Genomic DNA, 9,671 nt, shown 5'->3' with positions numbered 1-9,671 from the left:
GTAGCCATGCACAAAACTACACAATCAGCTATATGATTTCTGCCCAGCAGAACCATATTCTTCTCGTCATTCAAAACCCTAATTATCAGCCTTGTCATGAGGTAGAAAGCTTTCTTTTTTTAATACAAAGCCTCCAAATATCACACTTTTCAGACTGTAACACAATCTCAGTGTCATTAACATGCTACACACTGGATGATAAAGGTAGCGACTTGTACTTTCTGGCAGGTCTTGAAAGAGAAGGTGGCTCTTTGTCTAACATGTCTTGTTCAGAAGCATCACAGAAAGTTAAGTAGTGATCATTCTCACCCATCACTAGGTGTGGAAGTTATTTGATTTTCATAAACTTTTCTTTTAGTATAAATAAGGAGTTACAGATATTGAGACACTCTTACCACACACATTGTAACTGAAAAAAATAACATTGGGATCAAGCTCACAAAAAACTTTCTGGCAGATTTTGGACACATATTTCTTCTTGGAATTCGCTCCTAGTTGTTCAGTCAAATGTTGACCATGTAGTAAAGCAACTAAAGCTGTAAAACTTAAATGTTATTATTATTACTTGTGTATGGAAGCACATTATGTTAAAGAATAGTAAACTGACTAAGAACAGTTTATACAGACCATTGTTAGTCAGTTTACTATTATTTTAACATAGCTAATAATCTAACACTAATAACATTTAATTCTATCAGAACAAGTAATACGTTCCCCAAAATAAATCCTATTTACTCTGCTTATAAATTGTTTTCAACTTGCAATTATTATGAGTGATGTCTAGAAAACCCACTTGTAGAGAAATATATGTAAAAACGGTTTGTTTGGGTTGAGAAAATATTTTCGCGTGGAGGAGCAAACAACATTTCAACCTTCTTCAGTCATCGATCGGGTTCACAAAAAAAAAGAAAAAAAAACCCTAAACCCTGTTATTATGATTAACTTGTACAGATGAAATGGTAAAATCATTATGTTATACACAGTTAGTTTCTAATATTATTAAAGAAGAGATTCTCTGACTAGTAGTATATTATTATTATTATATCATACTTACATAATGGTATAGTGTGTGCAGTATTCACTTTTTCTTATAATTAATTTTCAATTTCAGCTTTTCAGCAGGTTTCAATTTTTCACTTTCATCAACACAGTTTTTAAATGTTTATCTTACTGGACTATCTTTAAATTAAATATACCTTGGTATGTATAAAAAGCTAAATATATCAATCATTGAGAAAATTATATGGAACAATAATATGTCTGTAGTCATAAGTTCAATATTGTTGCCCAACTGGAAGTTCTTTATTGAAATATCTAAAGATAACTTATATCTACACCTTTTCACAGTTTAGAACATAAGTTAATTATAGCAGTTTGGTTATAAACGATAGTCAAGTCGACTGTTATTATAAACATGTCTCAATTACAAACAGTGCTGACTTTATTCACAAGAATTTATACAATAACAGTATTAAATATTTACAAAATATTACGTTCTCCAAAATACGAGATTTATTTGCTAGTTAAATACTTACAATACTTATAAAATTTCTGAATACTTTATTTGTGTTTCATTTATCAATAAGGTAACATAAACATACATTATCAATAAGGTAACACAAACATACATTTATACAATTCGTTCTTGATGTCTTATGTCATATAATATGAAAATAACCTTTTCATCTTGTATGATGATTTATAGTAATTAGTTACTTTTTTAAGAATAAATTAACACTCAGTTCTATACTTTATACAGTGAATTGGTACAAGAGCTGAAATAAAGTGAGACGTTTTAGACATCAACACTAATGTCAACACTTCAAATAACTGTAAAAAAAAAATAATACAATATAGTTATTGATTCTGTAATACTTTGTGATAAGCATATTTGTGAAATGTGTTTAATTATTAGTTATTCTACTTTTTAAATATTAATACTTCTGCCTCTATCTTTTTACTGTTGTGTTTTATTTTAAATTTCTCTACAAGTTTTTAAATTCAATTTTCTGTGAAATAAGAAAAATAAGCATTTCTCAAATAAATACTGTAAACCCTTATCTTTTCATGAGTGAATAAAAAGGTGGTTGAATTTTAATAAGGAATATTTTATAATATTAAAGAAAAACAGTAATTTTAAATGATGTAAAAGGTTAAACTTGCTTGTTATTTTATTTCATATGTAAATGTTTGACTTGATTTATAAGCTGGTATCTAAACATCTCTTAATTTCAAATAGTGAACAGTTTATGAATTGTGAATAAAAGTCACACTTACAATAATGTAGTGATTATATATATGTTATAGAATGACTACCATAAAAATAGAAAGCTCAAGAAGAAAGTGAGACTGAAATTATGAGAACACTTCAAAACACTTTGTGCTTGTAAAAAAAAGAAATAAACATGCAAAGTTGAAAAGAAATGAAAGTTGTGGTATAGAAACGTCCTATGATGTTTACTAGTTAGTTCATAGTATTATATGGTCCGTGACTCATGGAATGATGAATTACTTTTTAGAACACAGAACTTACAAATAGCAAATGTTGCCTCTCATACAGTCGACTAATCTGTGTATAATATTAAAGAATTTGTTAATAAGTAACTTAGAAGAAGAAGAAGAGATAATAATTTGATATGAAAATTTGATATGGTGGTAACAATACCTTAGAAATTTGAAATGGTTATACAAAGTTTAAAATAAACAGTACAAATTAATTTAAATATTTTATTAACTAAACACACATATTATTTTGCACTGTATATTTTTTTCTACAAATCACTAATCTCAAAGTTGTCAGTTTCTGCATGAATAGGTCTAGCAAAATATGTCAACCTTTTGGACTAAAAAAATGTCACAAAAGAATAATTTGTAGGACTAGAACAAACATAAATATGTAGAACTAGAGCAAACATAAATATGTAGAACTAGAACAAACACACATATGTAGGACTAGAACAAACATATATATGTAGGACTTGAACAAACAAATATGTAGGACTAGAACAAACATAAATATGTAGGACTTGAACAAACAAATATGTAGGACTTGAACAAACAAATATGTAGGACTAGAACAAACATAAATATGTAGGACTAGAACAAACATAAATATGTAGAACTAGAACAAACATATATATTTAGGACTAGAACAAACATAAATATGTAGGGCTAGAACAAACAAATATGTAGGACTAGAACAAACAAATATGTAGGACTTGAACAAACAAATATGTAGGACTTGAACAAACAAATATGTAGGACTAGAACAAACATAAATATGTAGGACTAGAACAAACATAAATATGTAGAACTAGAACAAACATATATATTTAGGACTAGAACAAACATAAATATGTAGGGCTAGAACAAACATAAATATGTAGGACTAGAACAAACAAATATGTAGGACTAGAACAAACAAATACATAGGACTAGAACAAACATAAATAATTTATCTTAATTGTTATTCATCTTTTAAGATGAAGAAATAAATTACTCTTCTTTGACTCTCTTGCTTAACTGAGAAAACTACAATAAAAAAACTCTTAAATCAAGTAGAGTAAAGAGAAGAATAAGATAACCCACTGATATAATGAAAACATAAACTGATATGAATGGTTAACTTCTCTACAAGCCTGTAAAATCACAGGTTTCTCTAAGGAAAATAAAAATGAAAGCACATTGATGATAGCAAGAAATCATGTAACGCTACATATGTATACAAGAATGACTATCTGAGATTCAAAACATAGGAATAACTGTAGTTTGACAGTCAAGAATTAATTTGAAAAAACAAATTAACAGTTTCACAGAATTTTATACCTAAATTATTTTAAAATTATTACAATTTTGTATACCAAAACATTATGCTACACTTTAGGCAGTAGAGCTCTATTTCACCTGTTAAACACAATATAGCAGATAAACTTAACTCAAACATTATAGAATACTAAGTATGTGTTAAAACATACTATTTACTTCAGTTTTACACAATGTTATGTTAACAACCTTTTCACTTGAAATCTCAAAATGGAAGAGAAACCAAACCTGAACAAAAACAAAGACAGTAGAACTGCATCCTGAGGTTCATCATAAAGTAGTCATCTATAAAGCATTCTCTACCATTATGAAAATAGCTGCCAGTATCACATAATAGCTTCAATGAGCCTGTACAAGGCAGATGACTGTTACAGCCGGCATTATATGTAGTGTAATATAACTTTACCATAGCCTAAACACCAATATTCATCCTGGTCCTTCTTGCTCAGCTGGATGTGGATCCACCTACACAGGAAAACAAATTTGGTACAACAAGGTATGTAATAGTTATTGGTATATTTCTATTTATTTATGTTTGAATATGAAAATTTTCACTGAATTAAAAGTCACTGTTAGTTCTTTAATTTGTGTATGTTTATGGAGTGCAGGTTCTCAGAAGCTATAAAGATATCAAAGTCACATTAGAAAGAACAAAATATTATAATGTTTAGTAAATTATGGTTCATACATTGTTCTTTATTGAAAAATAGGACATATATTTCTTTGTTCTCACCGAGAACCTTTTGTTTCTAAATATACATGTAATTATATACATATATCAAGTTTTAAAATATATTATGAAAGTCACTTTAATAAAATATGCAATATAACAGTTATGTATGATATATTTAAGCACTAGCTGTTTTCACACTTACTAGCTATTAAATAACATGATCCGTTTATAATAATTTACTTTCCATTTGTTAGAACACCAAACCTTTAAAAGTTGAAGAGACTGCTATTCACTTTTATAAATGAGTGTTAATACCCATACCAGCTGTTCTGAGATACATTTTTATTTCAAGTGGGTTTCTTGTTATCAAAAAGGTCAAAGACTGCTTTTAATTTAACAGATGCTATCTCTTAAAAATTGCAGACACATTAATAAAGTAAGAATAAGGTAATGATATAAAAAAAATCTATAACTTACAATTTTACTTAACTTTACAAAATATATTTTGTTCCAAAATCTCAGCATAGACAATAGTTTTAAAATAAGTACTATTATTTTTATCCCAGTTACCAGAATAACCATGAAGACCACAGCAAATATTTCTACATTCTAGCTATAAAAGTAGTTATCCTAATAAACAATGAAAATTGTCCAACTGATTCAGTAATACCTGAAAATTCCAAACACCACATAAGCTAGTATTATACAACAAAAGATAACACTTAATGAAATGTACCACAAGTTTACCTCAGAGTAAGCAGGAGGAGGTTGGTACTGATAATCATGAACATAGGTGTACATTGGAGTAAATCGAGTGTCTCCTGTGATATCATCATCATCTTCTTCAGTAATATCCACTGAACCTTCCACACATTCAGCATACGTAGGAGGTGCTACAAAACAGTATATGTCTTGGTACAAAGTATTATGACAAAAATATTGTATCTGCAATAGTTAAACAGGAAGGGTAACTGAATAATATATTTATATTTTCTGTAAGATAATCAGTTAGAAGTGGTAAAACTATTCATTAAATAATAACATATGACTAATAATTTTTATGTATTCAAAATATATGTGTGAAAGTCTCTATCTTTTGTCCATATTAATTGGATAATTCTTTATTAAAGTATTTACTTTCTAAATTAGGAATTAAACAGACAGAATACTTTAATATAATTAAACAGAATGAATACTTTAACATAATTAAACAGAATGAATACTTTAACATAATTAAACAGAATGAATACTTTAACATAATTAAAGAGAATGAATACTTTAACATAATAAAACAGAATGAATACTCTAACATAATTAAACAGAATGAATACTTTAACATAATTAAACAGAATGAATACTTTAACATAATTAAACAGAATGAATACTTTAACATAATTAAACAGACTGAGAATAATACTTTAACATAATTAAACAGACTGAATACTTTAACATAATTAAACAAACTGAATATTTTAACATAATTAAACAAACTTAATACTTTAACATAATAAAACAGAATGAATACTCTAACATAATTAAACAGACTGAATACTTCAACATAATTAAACAGAATGAATACTTTAACATAATTAAAGAGAATGAATACTTTAACATAATAAAACAGAATGAATACTCTAACATAATTAAACAAACTGAATACTTTAACATAATTAAACAGAATGAATACTTTAACATAATTAAACAGAATGAATACTTTAACATAATTAAACAGACTGAATACTTTAACATAATTAAACAAACTGAATACTTTAACATAATTAAACAAACTGAATACTTTAACATAATAAAACAGAATGAATACTCTAACATAATAAAACACTGAATACTTTAACATAATTAAACAGACTGAATACTTCAACATAATTATTTATAAGTAGAAACTTTTTAGTTACTTTATACTTAATATGATAATTTATAAGCATTCTTCCTATCATTTAACATCTATATTAATAATAATTCCTATTTCATCCATATATTTGATCACAACATTTTCCACAGCTTAGAACATTTGCCCAATTTCTCTTCAATCAGTCAAGAAAGATTACATTTTTTAGTGACCATTGGTGGGTGTATGGCCTAATTTAGCCAACTTATGTTCAACAAAATTATGGTCTCAATAATAAAAGCCTATCTTATCCTGCTAAGTTCATTGCAATATCTATTAATCTACACATGATGTGTAAAAACAATACCTAAACACACCTGCACAAAATACAGATATAATTTTAACCTTTTTAATAACATTTAAAACTAAGTGTAAGATCATAAGTTCAATAACATAGACACTGTTTAAGTGTTTATTAAAACCAAGATTCCAACTTCACTGCTGTAAAGTATTGGTAAATGTCTGTGAAGGCATTTCATTTATGATAAAATTTTCTCATTAATAAATATTTCATAGAGATAATAGATATTAAATTATATTATCAATGGTGTACAGTCATCCTGATAATTAACTAGTAACATTTATCGACATAGATTGTGTACAGTCATGTTGATTATTAACTGGTAACATTTATCAACATAGATTGTGTACAGTCATCCTGATTATTAACTGGTTACATTTAGCAACATAGATTGTGTACAGTCATCCTGATTATTAACTGGTTACATTTAGCAACATAGATTGTGTACAGTCATGTTGATTATTAACTGGTAACATTTATCAACTTACGATTGTGTACAGTCATGTTGATTGTTAACTGGTTACATTTAGCAACATAGATTGTGTACAGTCATCCTGATTATTAACTGGTTACATTTAGCAACATAGATTGTGTACAGTCATGTTGATTATTAACTGGTAACATTTATCAACTTACGATTGTGTACAGTCATGTTGATTGTTAACTGATAACATTTATCAACTTACGATTGTGTATAGTCATGTTGATTATTAACTGGTAACATTTATCAACATAGATTGTGTACAGTCATATTGATTATTAACTGGTAACATTTATCAACTTACAGTTATGTACAGTCATGTTGATTATTAACTGGTAACATTTATCAACTTACAGTTATGTACAGTCATGTTGATTATTAACTGGTAACATTTATCAACTTACGATTGTCTACAGTCATGTTGATTATTAACTGGTAACATTTATCAACTTACGATTGTGTACAGTCATGTTGATTATTAACTGGTAACATTTATCAACTTACGATTGTGTACAGTCATGTTGATTATTAACTGGTAACATTTATCAACATACGTTGTTGTACAGTCATGTTGATTATTAACTGGTAACATTTATCAACATAGATTGTGTACAGTCATGTTGATTATTAACTGGTAACATTTATCAACTTACGATTGTGTACAGTCATGTTTGATTATTAACTGGTAACATTTATCAGATTGTGTACAGTCATGTTGTCGATTGTGTACAGTCATGTTGATTATTAACTTAACATTTATTATTGTATACACTGATTATTGATAACATTTATCAACTTACGATTGTGTACAGTCATGTTGATTATTAACTGGTAACATTTATCAACGTACGATTGTGTACAGTCATGTTGATTATTAACTGATAACATTTATCAACTTACGATTGTGTACAGTCATGTTGATTATTAACTGGTAACATTTATCAACTTACGATTGTGTACAGTCATGTTGATTATTAACTGGTTACATTTATCAACTTACAACTGTGTACAGTCATGCTGATTATTAACTGGTAACATTTATCAACGTACAGTTGTGTACAGTCATGTTGATTATTAGCTAGTTACATTTATGAACTTACGATCATCATCCAGAAAAGAAATGTCCACTTCACTATACAGAGAACGATTGGGTAAATTGTCGGTTCCACATCATTTGTTCTGGGTAAAGCCTCTAAGGCAGAAAGTAGTGTCCTATAATTTGGTGGTCGTATTGTGACGTTGAGGGTTGTTCCAATCACAATAGGCAGGTTCACTGATAAATTGTAAGCTCCTGGGATTTGTAAGATGTGATCTAAAGATATAAATACTGCATAAAATAGTTTCAGGATCATTGTATTAGTAAATGTCAAAATTCAACAAGAATTGAGAATTGTTTGCTCCTCTACATAAAACTTTTTCAACCCAAACCAGCTTTTTTTACATATATATTGAACATTTTATGCGTCTCCATTTTATAACTAACCCTCTCATGGAAAATCTTGTAAGAAAACTAAGGCGATATCAGAATTCCTCAGCTCACTATATGTATATTTCTTATGCCATTGAATAATGTCCTGTTTTTTACTGGCAGGGACAAATACCATTTTAATTGTATCCAAAAGGTTATTGTTTCATTGTGTGATTCATTAGTTGGGCCAGATTCCGAATGCTTGTTCAGCTTTAAGTTTCCTATCTTACAAAAGCACATTGAATTTCTGGAAGGTGTCAAAGAAGTACTACTAAGGAAATAAAACCCATATAGGAAAGTTGTTATATAGGGATAGATTTAAATCTCACAGAATTGTTTTGCACTTCAAGAGAGAAGAAGAATTAGAATAATATAGTGATGACTTCAGGATTGTTAAGAAATGATAGTGTTGATGTACTATATATATTATAGTACTTAATGATTGAAGTAGCAGGACTAATTGTTAAGGAAATAGATAGTGTTGATGTACTATATATTATAGTACTTAATGATTAAGTAGCTTAGGACTAATTGTTAAGGGGTTTGATAGTGATGTATGTACTATATATTACTTAAGTACTTAGCCAGTTAAATGCTTAGGACTAATTGTTAATAGAATAGTATAGTGTTGATGTACCATATTTATTATAGTACTAATGATTAGAGTAGCAGGACTAATTGTTAGGGAAATGATGAGTGTTGATGTATCATATATTATAGTACTTAATGATTAGAGTAGCAGGACTAATTGTATAAGGAAATAGATAGTGTTGATGTACCATATATTATAAGTACTTAATGATTAGAGTGCTTGGGACTAATTGTTAAGGAAATGATAGATGTTGATGTATCATATATTACTCATTACTTAGCCAATTAGTGTGGGGACTGGCATTATTAGGAAATGATAGATAGTGTTGATGTACTATATATTATAGTACTTAATATTGGTGATTAGAGTACTTGGGACTAATTGTTAAAGGAGATATGATAGTGTTGATGTACCATATATTATAGTAA

Source organism: Tachypleus tridentatus, unplaced genomic scaffold (genome assembly GCF_004210375.1).
Source record: "Tachypleus tridentatus isolate NWPU-2018 unplaced genomic scaffold, ASM421037v1 Hic_cluster_1, whole genome shotgun sequence".
Classification (NCBI taxonomy): Eukaryota; Metazoa; Arthropoda; class Merostomata; order Xiphosura; family Limulidae; genus Tachypleus; species Tachypleus tridentatus.
Note: the sequence above shows the minus strand (reverse complement) of the source record.